The 16,969-nt window shown below is 54.9% G+C and overlaps 1 protein-coding gene across 1 annotated transcript in view; it reads right to left on the reverse strand.

Moving 5' to 3' along the window:
• TMEM132D (transmembrane protein 132D) overlaps positions 1–16,969 on the reverse strand; it is a gene marked incomplete at both ends in the record, with an annotated part of 481,494 nt that overhangs the window by 364,528 nt on the left and 99,997 nt on the right. The window lies entirely within an intron of this gene.

Raw genomic sequence — 16,969 nt, forward strand, 5'->3', positions numbered from 1 at the left:
GGGGGTGCCAACTTGCCCCTGGCCAACCTGCACCACAGCTACCCCAGCCCGAGGTCTCCATGTCACCTGTCTCAGAGGCCCTTGGGGACACGCTCTGCCAAGGGAGACACCCCAAGTCTGCAGCAGGGGACAGCAGAGAACTCGGAGTGGGCCCTGTGCCCGACTTTGCACATAGCTGTAGGCAAGTCATGGACCCCCTTGGCCTGTCTGGGTTTGACAGCGGCACGAGGCCTGACCCCATACTGAAGCTACAGGGCACCTCGGACACTGCAAGGTGCCCAGGGGCCTCCGAGCTAACTGCTAGCCTGGAAGCCATGTGGCCAGCTCGTCAGGGGAATCTCAGTCCAACGTCCACCAAACCCAGGGCGGCTGAGCCCCGACTTCACCAAGGCTTGTGCCCTGCTGAGCTCTAGGCATTCTGGACTGGCCCGAACCCTAGTAAAGATGGGTTTCTATCAGAAATCAGAACACCACAGCTACAGTAAGAAGCTTCGTGCCTCAGGAGGATGACACGCTTCAGCTTTCTGGAAGTCACTCCTGAGACTCCCACTGAACTCTCCCCGAATGCTTTTAGTGAAAGGAGAGGACGGGGTGAACGTCCCACCCACGCACTGGGTGGAGGCTTTGGGCTGCCTCTTCTCCGGGGCCCCACGTTGGCCTGGCCATGCTCCTGTGCCCACTTCCCCCTGCCTGGAACCCGTTCCTAGACTGTGTGTCTCTAGTCCTGGTCCCCACCTGGGTCCTTCCACTGTAACCGTATTTCCCTGTCAGAGCTTAATGCTTGCTGGTGACTCCACACACATAGGGCCCCCGCACAGCGAGGGGCACGGGCACAGGGCCTTTCTCTCCATGGTACTCGCTGGGCGTCCTCGGCACAGGGCCCAGCAAACATCAGGCACTCAATAAACATTTAATAAGCAAATGAATGAATGAATGAGTCTACAAATAGATTATGTTTTTTAAGTTTCCAAGTGCAGATTACATTTTCCATTAGGACGGTATTTGCTATCCTCCCCACTGCATTACTGTGATCAGAATCCCTGATCCTTTTATCCCCCAGGGGCTCCGTGTAATCCAACCACCAGGGAACTAAGGAGTCCCTGTGTGGCGAGATTGCTAAAGGGCCTCTGTCCATCACACAGCACCCCACGTTAAAGCCCACCTGACCCTCCCACTGTGACCACCTGGACCCGCTGCCTGCCAACTTCGCCATTCAGTGTAGGAACCGCCAAAGCCAAATGGCGAAATCACAGGCAGGTGGACATAGACACGAACCCCAGGGCTGTGAACTTCCCTGCTGAGGGTCCGAACCCTAACACTGAGGACACAGAGTTGATTTGCTACTAATGACACAGTCCCAGGCCAACAGTGTCAGGTCCTCTGACTTGATTCAGGAAAGCGGGAAGGAGTGAGAGGTCACTATGAATGTCATTTGAGGGGCACTAACTCTGCAGCTTTGTTCTACAGTTGGCCTGTCCTTTTTTGTGCCTGGTATCTGACCGCCATGAGCATCCACATGCTGCCTGCCCAGTGCCACTCCCCTCGTTCATTCCCTCGGTTTTTACCAAGCTACAGAAATAACAGCCGTCACTCTGCACCACGCGGGAATGGCTGAGGGGACTGTCCCTGGCAGCAGACTCCCACGAGGCGGCGGCCAGAACCCAAGAACACCATCTGCATGCCACATAAAAATGCATGGAGTGTCAAGTGGTAAAGGCAGCTACGCACAGTTAATCTCAATTAGCAACCATCAAGAAACACGATCACGTGCAATCGTGCAACCGTGGCTGTAAACGCGGAGCTGAAGGAGAGTGGCGCGTTCAGGTCTCTGAGCAGCTTGGAGGCCTCACAGAGGTTTTATAGGAGCCATGTGACATATCTGAGCACACACTTCTTCCCTGAGAAACTGAGTCGCTGGCCATCTGCACACAGGACCTTATCCCCTGTGTGGACCCAACGAGAATGACCACAGGAACATGACAACAGCTAAAAGTCCGTGTCTGAGCTGCAGCCCACCCATCCTGGCTCCAGAATTCTGAGGCATCACCTGGGACTCAGGCAGAAGACTGCTAGGCCAGGGCTTCCATGGGGAACCCTGAGAACCCACTGCCATTGGATTCCCAGTAAACAGAAATATTCCAGAGGCCACACTTAGCATAAAACATAAACTCAGTACCAAACTCTGGTTGTTTTGCTGGAATTCAAAGTCATTGAGCACCTTGGATTTTGATTTTCCAAGTCTGGCCACCCTGGGCTTAGAGTGAGAGCAGCAGTGAGCCTGCTCAGGCTGCCTGGTCTTGGTCAGAGCTGACTGGACCACACGACGGCCCCCGCTGGGAAGAGAGGGAGCCCTCGCATCCACGGGGTCTGCTCCAGACTCAACCAGTGCAGATCAAAACAGGCAGGGACGGCTCCTCTTGCCACTATGCCCTGCATATCTGGGCTCATGGCTCTTCCGGAAGCACTGACATCGTGCCTGGCATGACGAGGGACCTGGGCAGACGTAAAGCGCCCAGTAGGGTGCACGTGGCACGTGGTTCTGAACCGACGACGCATCATGTTATATTAGGGACTGGAGCACCCACAAGCTGTGACCAATCCCATGGACACTGGGGAATGAGAGGATTCTGCATACCAGGTGCCAACAACTTCTGAATTGCAACCAGCAGGATCGAGGGTGAGCCAGCCACACGGAACAGATGGCCACACAGGTCAGGCTCCTGCTGATGTGCCCCCCTGACAGAGTAGGGTGCAGGACAGCAGGTGGCAGGGCCACCCTGAGCTCTCAGAATGAGTCCAGGCCTAACCTAAAACCATGACAGAATCCAGTCCCCAGGTATCAGTGTCACCAAACCCTCAGGAGCTGTTCCCAGCAGTGGGTCTCTTGGGGATGACAGTCACATGGGGATGGCATATGGTGAAGTGCAGGGTGGCCCCACCCAGAGAGATCTGAGAGCAAGGGAAAGCCCATGGAGACCAGGAGACCCCACTAAGCAGTGGGACACTTCCAGCTCCCTCCCCATCTCAGACCAAAGAATGACTTAACTGGCCACAGGGCTTTCCCCACCCTGCTGGGCTCCCCTGGGGGCTCCCCTGTGTGTGGCCACCTTGCCTGTGTCCATCTCAAAGTATAAAACTCTGAAACTCCCTGAACTCTGGGTTCAGGGGATTAATTGATTACAGTAAAGGCTGTACCCTCTGAGCATGACTGCAGCCAAATAAACCTGCTTCCTGCCATCTTCGGTGCCTTGCCTCGTTTGTCCCTACAACAGCCCCTCCAGGGGAACACAATCACTCCAGCAAGAGAGCAAGACACCAGCCTCAGGAAGAAGCAGATTGTCCGTGTGCAGCGACTCACACACACTTCATTCTGACACACATCTGTGCATTTTTTTCTTTTCAAAACTGACAAAATTTTATTTTAATTGCAGTAAATAAAGCTGCCAAGAGCTGAGGCCCAGGACGTGACCGCAGAGCTCCAGGGGAGCAGGTTGGGCTGGAGTTTCTGGGAGATGAGCTGAGGATGGCTGCCGTCCCCTCCTTGGCCTCGTTCCTGCTCATCCAGGGCTGCGCTGAGAAAGCGCAGGGACTCTCAGGGGAGAGCACAGGAGCGAAGGACACTCAGGGCAGCACCAGCAGAAAGTGGGGAGGTCACACACACGCACACACACACGTGCGTGATGATTCAGATCCCACGTGATGACTGAAAATGTGGAACTCGCACGCAAAGGCTGATCTGACCCTTTGGAGCAGAGGCCCGGACGGTGTCCACGAGAGGCCAGGGCTTCCTGAAACGCCGAGCTGCAGCCTCATTTGACCCGCTGGCAGAGCAGCCCAGAGGGTGTTCTACACCCAGCTTCCCTCCCATTAGCCTTTGCAGACAGAAATGCAGCCACGCTGCAGGGAAGAAGGCCAGGAATCCAGGGGCCTCCCGGGGTCCAGTCCTGCCAAGGAGCTGCCCCACTCTCCGACACCTTCTCCCCTGCCTGCCTCCCTCCACCTCACAGCTTCCTCTCAGGTGCCCTGCTCACTCCTGCCCCAGGCCCTTTGCAGAGCCAGCTCCTGCACCCCAGCACCTGCCACGGCGGTGGCCTGAAGCTGCCTCCCACCACCAAGTGCCCATTTAGTGTCCTCACGGCTATCGCTGCAGGGCCCAGAGGGCTGGGCTGGGCCATGTGGGGCTTGACTCAGGAGTCTGTTGGGGCGCATGGCCAGCCGTGCGGGATGAGCGCTCCTGCAGACCCAGCATGGAGGATGAGACACCAGGCGCACTCCCAACCATGTGCCGCCATCTGATGACAGCAGGACCCCGTGTTCCCAGCACTCATGTCACAGCAGTGGTGAGGTGAAGGCCATGTCACTTGGTTTGATCCTATTTATCCAAACGCCACGCTGTCCACCATGAATAGTCACAATTTCTGTCACTTGAGGAGCCATTGCTGCCAACGGGCCAGAGGATGCCAGGACCAAGTGCAGTGAACAGCGGGTGGGGGGCTGCTCTGGGGCCCAGAGTTCTGATGTCCCTCGTGATTTCTCTTCTCCCAGTGCCTCTGAGCCACCCCACACCACAGGCGCTCAATGTGTGCAAAACATACATCATCGGGTGCTTTATGTCAAAATTAGTAGAGTGTCAAGTCCCATAAGTTTTTAAATTGCTTATATTAATGTCTAATTCATTCTAGGATCAAAGAGCTCAAAAAGCGCGACTTTTCTCCTTCCCCTGTGCTGAGGGCCACGTCACTTGGCAGGGTCTGGTCCATTCAGAAGGAGGATGGGACACGGAAGGAGGATGAGGGGGCTGGGGGGCAGGCACAGCTGGAAGGGGCCGGACACACCTCAGTTTCTGCAGAACGGGCACCCTCTCCTGCTGCTCTTCCTGCTCTGGGCCAGGGCAGCTATCCTGCCACGCTGTAGAAGACTGGCAATAATCCCCCATCATTGTTGGCCTCAGTGGAGGACGACCTCCCCTCCTGGAGGCCAGGGCCTGAGGCTCACACACATGACCAATGCTCCTGTGCTGCTCAGAACCTGTGCTTGTTTGACTGGTCCTCTGAGGAGGTCGTAACACGGGCTGAGGTCCTCCCAACTAGTGGGTGAATCGAATTGTTAACACTGTCCATATTATACCTGCTTGTGGGTCATGATTTTACCTTTCTGAGAAAATCAGCCGTGCAGAGGGAGAGGGCCTTCCTAATGGTCTAGGATCCAGTCTGTGGGACCGGGGACTCTGAGCCTTGTTTAGCTCTCTCCTATGGGCCACATCTGCACCCTGAGTTACCCAGCTCTGCACAGGGAAGAGCAGCTATGGCCCCACAGGGAATCAAACAGGGACAGGGGCCTGAAGCCCCGGGATGGCTGGAAGCTCTGAGCGTGGCACAGGAGGAGCAGGAGAGGTCAGCTCTAGGACGCCCACGTTCCTACAAGTTTCCAGATGAAACCGCAGCTCGTCTTGTATTCCATGTGCTGGGTCCCACGGCTTCCTCCTTACAGACCAGGAAGTCCAGCAGGCCAGCAGATGAGGCAGCTTCCAGCACAGTTTCCAGGATAGCTTCGCTATCCCGGTGGCTGTAGGCCTGCAGTCAGGAGTATGATTTGAATGTGATTTTTAAAAGATGAGACTCGGACAGTCCAAAGTGGCCCATTTCCATGTGGCAGGGGAACCCAAAGCCCTGGAGAGCCTTGCAAGCATGCTGACTCAGATGCCTAGAGAGTCCAGGAGGCCCTGAGGCCACCATGCCTGCAGACAGGGCTCCACATGCCACGTGAGCCAGCAGGGAAGCCCAGGATGGCACTGGCGATGCTGAGCTGGCAGCTAAACTGGAGCACGTATCTCTCTGGAAACCACTGCTGAGGTGCGAGGGCCTGAGCCAGAAACTGAGACACCAACGTGCTCTCGATTATGCCACTCAACCTCCCCAGGAGTGGTGAGGTCGGCAAAGCCCACCCCTAAAATGTCCACACCCTCGTTTCTGGAACCTGTGGACACACTGCGTGGTCACACTGGGTGGCATAGCAAGTAGACTTTGCAGATGTGGTCCAGAGTCACAAAGTGGGGGGCTTCTCCTGGAGCAGCTGGGTGGGCCCAGTGTGATCATCCGGGGCCTTAGAAGCGGAAAACTGAGGCAGAGGGGCAGCCCGGAACTGGACAACTGGGAGCTAATAAGGTGGTGCTGAGCCGCTATGTTTGTGGTGACTCGTTACAGAAGCAATAGAAAAGTAATGCAGGGGCAGCTCTAAAGAATGGCACTGCCCTGCAAGGTCCTGGGATTTGCTTTTGGGGGCATTCAGCATCTGCAGGTGGGACTGCAGCAGGCAACACTTGAGTGCAATTCTGTCAGACCTGCAGCTGGCACACAAGATAGCTTGAGTCATTGGAAATGTGTCCTGCTTTCCCAGACAGTGCAGTCCCATGGCAGCCAGCACTACCCAAGTGGAACACGGACAGCCTTCATCTCCATTAATCCCTGCCAAGGAGCACTGACACAGTTCACAGCCTGACCAACCATACATGGAGGCCCTGGGAGGGGAGCACGTGGCTCCCATCAGGAAGGCCCTGTCCCTCCGCACAGATGAGGAAAGTGGCTCTGCCTGCAGTCTCTGGAGCAGGAGGCACCTTCTGCTTCTGGTGTGTTATGGAACCTGTCACTCTGCGCCTCCTGAGAGATTGCTCTGTAGCCTGCTGTATTTTACACATGTATGCTTTATGTTTCAATTTAAAAGTCTGCTCACCAGTGAGAGGATTGACATCCCAGCGTCTGTAAGTGTTGCCTTCGTAAGAACTGTCACTCTAGGAACATAAACAAAGTAGGTCTATTTACTCTCAAACCTAACAGGCCCAGAGGTGCCATGGAGGGAACAGCACTCTACCCAAAGTCCTGTGGAGGTGGCTCCTTCCTGCTGCAAGCCCCCGCAGCCCAGGTGCAGCCCACCCCTGCCAGGATCCAGGGCAGTGCCTGGGGTCCACGCTCATGAGGCCACATGGGGCCTGGGCTCCTGGCAAAGCCAGCCACAGTGGTCAGGGAAATGGAACCTGCTGAGCCACCCTCCCGAGTCCCCACCCGCCCCCAGGGATGGATTCAGCCCACAGCACCCTGAGCTGAGAGCAGGCCAGGGAGGGAAGGGTTCAGCCTGGAGTCCTGTGAGCACATGCTCCACCCCAACAGGGTCAGTGTGACTCCTCCTGACACTGCCATCCCGCTGGCCCGCTCTGATGCGCGGCTTCACATTTCTGCATTTGGATTTTTTTAAAAATGGGCTTACATATAAATGTGTTTTATAGGAGAAATTAGGAGGAAAAGAAGGAAAGTAATATCTTTAGCCTTCAAAGCCGTCCGTAGCATTGTGGTAAGCACTGTGGCCCCCCCCATCCCTTTCCCAGGTAGGAATGGCCCTGGGCCAGACACCCCTCTCTCCCAATCTGGTTCCACGCGGGCCATTTCCATCCACCATGTGGGGCGGCACGTGCACTGCCTCAGTTATAGGGATAGCGGTAAGGGCTGGCCCACGGACGGCTCTGCACACAGGAGCCCAGGCTCTGCTCACTTTAACGTTTGCAGAAGGGGCTTCCTAAGAACCCCCCAAGGCTACTGCACCTTCTGGATGTGCCTAAAAATGAAAGACAGCAGAATGATCAGATCCGTATCCAATCAATAATGGGAAAAAAACCAACTTTCTCAAGTAGAAAACAAGCTGCTCTGGAACCCACACGTCCCAAACCCAGTGGCGGCTGAAGGTTCCGCATAACAGAACAGCTGGCCTTTCTACAGACCCCGCTCTGAAGTTCTGAGCCTGCATGAGCGACAGACGTGGGGAATCCTAACGGTTTATTATTATGGTGAGATGCTTATTCCCAGAGGACCACCCACTTTTGAGAGCCTTGGGAAGACGCTTGTCCCCCCTCTGGAAGGCAGCCCTGCGACTCGGGTCCCACGACACCACGTGGCTGGGACCTTGGGAAGTGCATACTGAATCCCACTCCCTGGGAAGCGCCTGTCAGAAACCCGATCCAGCAATGGAGTGGGCCTGACACAGAAGCCAGGGCCACTCTGAGCTGCTGTCTCTGCCACAAGTTCACCTCACCCTGGCATAGGAAGTACCCGGCTCCAAGCCCATGAGTCTGAAACGAGGGGTCCCGGGGCTTGGTGTTCGCTTGCCTTCTGCCTCTGCAAAGCCGTTCCATGGCTGGAAGTGGCCAGTCAGCTCTGGCACCAGCAAACTCATGCCTTATCCAACCAAAAAGGAAAAGCGTCACCAGTGGGCTAACAGAATCAAGACCCAGGACACAGTGTGTGTTCCAGAGAGCTAAGTCTCGGAGCTGCCCAGGTGTGGAGAGGTTCCACATAGATGACACCTTACATGTCACCACGATGTCCTAAATTAAAGTGACAGAATGATTCAGCAGGGTCCTGCTGACTCTCATGGAAGACAAGGGGATGCACTATTCTTATAAACTCTGTGTTTGAAACATTAGCTGGGAGACGCAGGGAGGAGCACAAAATGCACATCCTGGTTAACTGTGCTGTGCTGCGCTGGCAGCTGTGTTTCTGGATAGTCAACACTGACACATACTCGAGGTCCTAGAGCCAGCCTGATGTTGCTCGGCTGGGACATTTTCTTGGATGAACGCTACAAACCGAGGACAATCACTTATACTGAACAATCTGACAGACGTTTAAAGGTGAAAATATCATCTGACCACATTACTGTCAGAGACAGCCTGTCCATCATTTTGTGGACTATGAGATACTGGGAAGTGACCAAAGGCTGTGGCTTTGCCTTCCTCTGGCCCAGGTATGCAGCTATCCCAGCCCAGGCACCCGGCACACCACACCAGCTGCCCAAGTCAGAAAGGTGCTCTGAACAGCAGATGCATCCCTTTTGTCTTAACCTCATTAAGGTTAAGACACACCTGTGTGTGGCGGGAATGCAGGTGCAGAGAGGACCCCAGGAAACCTGGGCTGGAGGTGGCTGCTGGCACCCAGTGGGATACGGTGGGTGTTGGGGAGGCATTCAGATGGTGATGGGTGAGGATGAGTATAGATACGGGGACACAGGACAGTCAGGGAACTCGAGGACATACTTCTTGGTACTAAGTATACATGGGGACTCAGGAGCCCACCTGAGCTGCCAGCACAACTCCTCTGTTGTCCTCTCTCATTGCCAAGCCATGAAGCCAAACCCAGGACCGCTCTGTCCATAGGAGGATCCCCAACAGGAGAGCCACCCGCAGGAGGGCCACCCCCAGGAGGGCTGGGTCTGGATCACACTAGCACTGACTCTGATGGGGCACAAAAGGAAGGCAGGTACCTTGCCACTGTCTCTCTAAATCCCCAGGACTATCCATATGTCACTGCTGTTAAAGCAAGAATCACTTTAGGGTCCTGCCCTAGAAAGTGGAGGGATCGTCCTCTCCCACAAGTCCTAAAGCCAGGACGGGGCCTGACTGGGGGCCTCAGTGGGCGGCAGTGTATCTGGAGTTCCTGGAGGGCTTGGCTCAGCCTGTTCACCTGAGACTTCTGTGACTTCCTCTAGAGCCCAGGGCTCAGGTCAGCCACTGGGAGCTCCAGGAACAGAGTAAAGGGAGGGGCAGGCTGCGGAGCCCTGGAGCAGTGCACATCCTGCACAGATGAACCAGGTACAGGGCCCAGGAGAGCACTGATGCACCTCCCCAGAAAACCATGTCATCAGGCACGCCATCTGCCCCGCCAACTTCAGCCACACCTCCTGCGCTGGAGGTGAGGGACTCCCTTCACCAGCTGGGTCCCAGGAAACCTCATTGTCTTAATCTCTCCCTAACACAACTTAATTGCTTATGTAAATCCTTCCTGCTGCACAGCACAAACTTAATTCCCCTCCAGAGTGCTCTCCACTGTTCCCGATGTGGCACGCAGGTTCCAGTGTGTGTGTGTGTGTGTGTGTGTGTGTGTGTGTGTGTGTGTGTGTTTACAGATGGTGGTGCACCCAGGACCCAGGGGACTGATAGCCCACGTACATCCCTTGCTGCTGTTCCTGTGCAGACTGATCTGGTCAATTTCCCCCTTCGCCTTATCAATGACCCATTCATTTCCTAATTCCTCCTTCCTAAGAGAAATGGAGAGATCCTGAAGGGCACCCAGGAGAAACCCCAGGGTGGTCAGAAGCCCTGGGGAGGCCACCTGGAGGAGCCTCGGCTCAGCTGCAGCTGCTGGGAGAGTCAGGATGAAGTGCTCTCACTCTTCCCAGCGGCCGCCACAGGGACCTGAAGCCCTGTGAGCACCTACAGGAGGCCTGTCCACATCTCCCTCGGCCACACACTGGACGTGAGAGGCCACTTCTGCACGTCATGCTCAGGCCCATTTCTGGGTTGGGCGCCCCACTCCACAACAGTCCCAGCCCTTCCTCAGGTTGGGTTAGAAACTGGCTTCATCCCAGCTCCGAGATCGTTAGCATCAGGCTGCTGGGTCCCCAGGGTGAAGACGGTGTGGCTCTGAGAATCACAGGCTGCTGCAGAACTGAGGGACCTCCAGGTGTTTGCAGAGAGCTGGGCTACTCCCACTGATCTCCTGTGCGGCGTAAGCAAGGAGGAAACAGCACTTACTGACATGGCGCTGCTGGAAAGAAAGGAGGACAAAACCCTCTGCCATCACCCTTAAGGGGAATGTCACACTTAATGCCAATACATCTTCAGTGCTCCCCGGACACGGGCTGATCGCTCCATTCACTCAGAGGCGAAGCTCGGCATCTCCTGTGGACGCTGCTCTCCACAGCGTCTTGGTGACCGGCTATTCTTCACCCTCCCCAGGCCCTCGTGCACCCTTGCCACGCTGCCCTGCCCCAGGAGCTGCCCTCTGGATTCTGGTACAGTGTGGCTACCCTGGGGCTAGAGGACAGGGGCTCGCTGTGGCTGCATGGCCCCATGACCTTGTTTGCTACCCACATCCCTCCTCTCTGGCTCCTGTTCTCACTGGAGTCTGCTGACATGGCCCCTGTTCCTGCCCCTGCTCACAGGGACAGCTCCCCATTGCTGGTCTCTGGACCTCCTGATGCCCCCTCCTTCTCTAATCCTGCCCAAGTCTCTCCAAGTGTCTCTGCAGAGGGCTGTAGCCTTTTCTGGGAGCCGTCAATGTCTGGCAGATCCCCAGAGCCTCGGACCTTCCTCTCCTGGCGCAGCAGCTGAGTGAACGCCAGGAGTGGCAGCTGCCACTCAGCCCCAGGGGCCGGCAGGGGTGAGGACATTCTGAGATGGAGTGGACTTAGGTGGTCTGGACGGTTCCAGAGGCTCCCAGGGTTCCCACAGGGGGAAGCAGCTGGGTCAGTGGAGGACAGAGGAAGGAAGATGGAGTAGGAGTTGCAGAGAGCAGGGAGACAGGACGGCTTGTGTGGCCAGCCTGGAGGATGGAGCCAGGGCCACAGGGTAGCACTCGGAGATGGAAGACAGCAGAAGGACACGGCCCAGGACTCCCCGACTTTACCAAGAGGCTTACTTTGGGCTTCTGTTCTCCAGAACATAGATAATAAATGAGCACTGTTTGAAGTGACCCACATGGTGGCAATTTGTCACAGCATGGCTAGGACCCGAGTCCACCCAGACACACAGGAGAGCAGCCATTATTTGAAGGTTCCCCTCCAGGAGTGTGGACCTGATGCCTGACTTCTAATCCACACACAGCTCATGGCTTCCAGGCCAGCACGGACCCTGGGGACCCAGTTGTCCCTCGCCTACCCCAGGAGCCATGGAGACCACATGTGAGGCCCCTGACAAGGACAGAGGAGGCTTCCTGACCAGGTCCCAAGTGTTCCTGTGGATCCGGGGCAGGAGCTACGCAGCATGAGATCCATGTGCCCCTCACTGGTGGTGAGTAAAGCTCAAACAAAGTCCCTTTGCAAACAAAAGGAAAGTCACCAGCAGGCAAGAATCCCGCCAATCAGTCCATGAAGCATTTGTTACATGCTTGCAGTCACACTGGGAAGGCTGCTACCCAGCAAGGCAGAGGACAACACAGCCCCAGGTGTGGTGTGTGCCCACCGCTGTGGTGCACACATGCTTCCTGGGCTGGCTTCAACGGTGCCAGCAACGTCCCTGAACTTGAATGTGGCAGGAGGTGCGCATGGTCAGCTCTTGAGCCTGCCTGTCTGTCAGGAGACAAGCTGGCCCCGCATATCTCCAGGTGCGGGGAACTGTGAAAGCAGCCGCTGCCCTCCTGAGCTCCCCCTGGGGAGAAGGTGCTTCTAAAGTGCGGGTAGGTGAGTGTGCATCCACACCCGTGTACGCACACACACACACACACACACACACACACACACACACACACACACGGACATGCCCACACACCTGCGGTGGGATGCATGTGAGGAAGGGGCAGAGGAGATGAGGGACACGAGGCTACTGTCTGGGTGAGGATGAGCAGGGACCAAGACGCTGCCCCACTCAGCAAGGACCCTCAGGGTTGGCCACAGCCAGTGAAGGGGCCGTGGTGGAAAACGGTCCTACACCAAGGTCTTCCCCGAGGGCTCGTAGTGGCTCCCTGGGCTTAGGGGCCTTGGCACATGCTTTAGGGCACCTACTTTGCCCCTGGGAACTAGATTTGGGTGCCAGGCAGAAGTGCCCATGTGCCCAGCACCTCCAAGCCCTGGGCCTGAGTCTCTGTGAACCTCCCTGTCAGGTGACCCTTCACATGTACTGTCACAGCTGGAGCAGTGACGTATGCCCCACATGATGCCATAGAGAGGGGGCTCTGGAAGCTTCCACTGGGGTCCCTTTGCTGATTTGCTCCATCCTTCTCCATAATAAACCTCGGCCCCAAGGAAGACCCCAGACCAGGCCCTGGTGAGCTCACAGCACTGCGCAGGTGGTGTGTGTTGGACGCCCCGTGCAGCAGGTGGTGTCCTTCCACGCTGCTGGACATGCTTCCTGCTGGGGGCAGCCTCGGATCCAGGCACAGAGCCCAGTGTGGCTGACGGGGAGAGAATCGAGGAAGAGCTGAGCAGGGGAGGCATAGCCAGGAGGACAGAAAGAGGGCTGGGCTGGGCGAAGCCTGTGCACGCATCCTAAACAGAGGTCAAAGCCCTGGACTGTCTGGAGCTGGGAATGGTGGGACGGGATCTGCGACTTGGAGGGCAGCTCAGGGGTGAGGGAGGTAGCATCTGGCTAGGAGGTGCCACTGTCCCTGATACAGCTCATGCTGAGCTGTGTCTGACATGGTGGTGGTGTCTGACATTGTAGCTTGTGTCCCAAGGGGCAGCCAGGTCACAAGGGCCCTGACCTCACGGGTGGACAGGCCCATCACCCAGAATGTGGGACCTGGTAAAGGCAAGCTCAGCTTGCTCTGCCTGGTGTCCACTCGAGCCCTGGGACACCCTCCACCAGGCTGGGACAGAGCACGGGGCTGCCCTCCAGCCTGGACTTCCAGCCTGTAGTGCCACAGACCAACCAGAGTTCCAGTGTTCATAGATGTTCCTGTCTGTGGCCCTCTCATACCTACAGAACGAATCAGGACAGGAGGCAACTGGGATATTGGACCCCAGAGTCGCAGGCAGCTCGGGCTACAGGGGGCAGTGGTGGCCATGAGTCCAGAGGGAGCCACCCCTCTGAGCCACCCCTCTGCTGAGAGCAGGGTTCCACTCCCAGCTGTGCCCCGGGCTCTATCAAACACCAGGACGGGCTGCAGGAGGGAGTCTCAGCAGAGGCCGCCTGTGGGACAGTTTCAGTAAGTACCAATGACCCCATGGATCATGTGGTTTGCTTGGTACAAATGAGACACAAACGTCAGAATTTTCACAAACTCACAGGTGATGCCCAAGTGCAACCAGGACAGGCAGCTCCCAGAGCTAAATGACCTCAACGCTCCCATCAAGATCATTTATTGCAACAGTCTGATCGTCCTGTTCTGGTGCCTTGAAGACAAAGCCTGAAAACACAAAATCAAGTGAAGGAGATACATCTCAGGCCATGGAGGGAGTGAGAGAGACAACGGCATGGACGAGGGTCCTGCTTCCCCAGCTGCCCCATGGCAGTCCTCCACAACATGACCTCAAGCCCTGTGTGAGACATCACCTTCTGGAACGACGACTTGCGATTAGAGTGACGATTCAAGTGCACAATGTTAAGGGTGGGTGGATTCCTATCACCATGGGAGCACCTGAACCAGCAACCGAAAACCCTGGCATGTATTTTGACCGGATGGGACAAAAACCAAACAGCTAAGCTTGCTGGCAAAAGCAGGGACCCCACCAAGACACAGCGGTGACCCTGCTAACGCCAACAGCTTCTCCTCTGCCACCTCTTCCGGTTGGGAAATCGTGTTCTCTTCTGATCACGGGCTGTACCCAGTTTGTGAGCACTTCCCTCCTGGGTCTGATATGCTGTCTCTGTTTCTGCATCTCTTTGTAAAGCATAGCATGTGAAAAGTAATTCAAAAGATAGAGTAAAAAACACGAAGGTTGTGACCTGTTGCAGGTACTGAGTGGGGGGCAAGGAGGGGTGTGCCCCTCTCACCCCCAGAGCAGAAGAGCACAGACGCGGCATTTAAGAACCTGAAATGCTAAGATGCCCAGGGAGGAGCCTGTCCGAGCAGCAGGATCCTTGAAACCAGGACAGAGCACAATAAACTGCATTTTATTTAGAGCGTAATCAATGGCAGGAATTCACGGGATACTTTCCCTTGTATCCTAATTCATTTGACACGAATTTAGGTTTCTGAGTGAGAGCAGCATTTTTTTTTTCTCGATCGTATGAGAAGCTATAATTAATGGGCAATCCACTCAGTTTTGCTTGAAATTCTTCCTGCTACAGCAATCAGCCACGTTTTCTTGGAAGAACTCAGGAGCCTGACTCGGCACAGCGACGGTGGCCGTGAACTGGAAACCCTAGGCAGATCCAGTGCACCTTACTAGGCTGGGTGCTCATGGAGAGGGTCTAAGGACCGAGAAGTCAGGCCCTTTTAACTCTCCAAGTACATTCTGCTTTCCTGTTCAGGTTCTAGCCATGTGGAAGGGACAGGAGCCCATTTCGATCTTTCTTCACCTTCACATTCTCATTGTTCAAGTCCAAGGTGTTCTTGCCTTGGCCACGGGGGTCCTATAGCTCCCGAGAGGGCAGTTGGTTCTCGACCATTCCAAGAGGAAAATATCGTTCCCCAAACTCGATGCTTAGGAGGAAGTCCTGGAGGACTGAGGCGGTGTTAGCCCCACGGGTCATCAAGCTCCTCCTCTGCAGCCCTCCCCACTGTCCACGGCAGGCGGCACACACCAAAGTCTCAGAGCCGACTCTGGCTCCAAAGCTTAATTTACTCAATCTTGCAAATAAAAACACAAAAACAGCTAAGCTTGCTGAGCAGAAGCAAGGTGTTACTTAAATGCATAATTGGTTTTTAATGCCAGTATTTATAAAACAGAAGATTTCACATAAAAATCTTGATTTAGGCTTTTCGCTAGACGTTTGCTAGATGGGACGAATCTGTGACTCTTGATACCGAACTCACAGTGGGCAGTTGTGCAGTCAGGTGGAGAGTGGTGCGCTAGTGTGCCCCCACCCCACCCAGCCCTGTGCCTCATTTTCAGCCCATGTGCTATGACGGGCATTCTGAAACTCTTGCTTTAAACATGTTTAAAACATGAACTGGCATGTTTAAGACAATGGGGAACCTGTGGGGACAGAGAAGGAAGGTGAAGGGGGTGGATGGTCAGGAGGTGGTCACGATGATCCTGGTGAGAAGATGGTGACCCAGAGTGGCTGCCCAGGTGAGAAGGGTCCTCGGGCCGCATGGTTGTCTTGGGGACACCCAGAGCAGGCGTGGAGGCCTGACCTGCTCTGCACATACATGGCCGAGCCCCTTTTTCCCAGCTTTACCTCGCAGACCGTTATCCTGACTATGCGTCCTTTTGCTGCAGAGAACAATAGAAGCATCAGAGGGCGGGGAGTGCGGCACCTCTTAGCTCTGCCAGGCCAACATCAGAGGCCAGAGAACAAACCACAAGAACTCGCTACTAAGAACGTGGCTCGCTCATGGCTGAACGGCACAGTCCTAGAGCCAGGTGAGACCAGCACCAGCTCCCTGGCTGGACTTGGAAGGGCACTCAGTGGACGTCTTCCCCTTCCAGTCACACAGCCCTGGAAGGAAGATCTCAGACCAAGAGAACTTTCCAGAAGCCCCCGGTGGCAACCAGTGCCCCTGCGCCCCCACTGGGAGTTCCAGCCACTTGCAATGCCCCTCACCCTGGTTACCTCTGGAGAGCCAGGCCAAGGGCCAACTCCCCCAGCACCACCCCCATCTTAAACCCCAGGGTCCCCCAAACTCTATAGTAATTATCACTGTTCCAGCTCTCTGTGCAATCACCACAGGGTTCCCTGGGTCGTTCTGCTACCACCACAGAGTTGCTATCTAGATTCCTAATTATTAGGAGCAGCACCGTACTTTATCAACTCTGTAACCCCATGAATTCAGTCCCAATCAAGTTTGCCCCAACAGTGACCCTATATTAGTTGGACACACTGATTACAATAAAAAAAAAACTTCTGCATTTTAACAAAAAAATGGAAATTGCTTTAATTTAGAAGTTAATTTATAGAGAGGAATTTATAGACATAAATAATATTCATTATGTCTATATAAAAAACACGACTGATATTCATATAAACGTATATATGTGCATGAATTTATCTATATGTATATATGTATATGTATATAAGTATGTGTATCCAAGGATTCAGCTCTAAAGTATTGGAGAAGTTGTTTTTTAATGGCCGAAAGGTGATTAGCAGCATGAAGAATCTTGTTTCTCAGTGGTCACGGCACACAAAGATCAGGGGACAGTTGAATAACGAAGACTCACCAAAATGATGAGTCCAATAGCTATCGACAGCATAAACAGAAAGTTTGTTAAAATGGTCTACAATTTCAAATGGTGGATGGGAGGACAGAGGTGGCGTAGTGCATGACGGTTCTTGAGGGAGGAAGAAAAAAGCTAGAAGTAAAATACTAGAAGTCAGCTC

This window comes from Spermophilus citellus, assembly GCF_964194105.1.
Source record: "Spermophilus citellus genome assembly, chromosome: 3".
Lineage (NCBI taxonomy): Eukaryota > Metazoa > Chordata > Mammalia > Rodentia > Sciuridae > Spermophilus > Spermophilus citellus.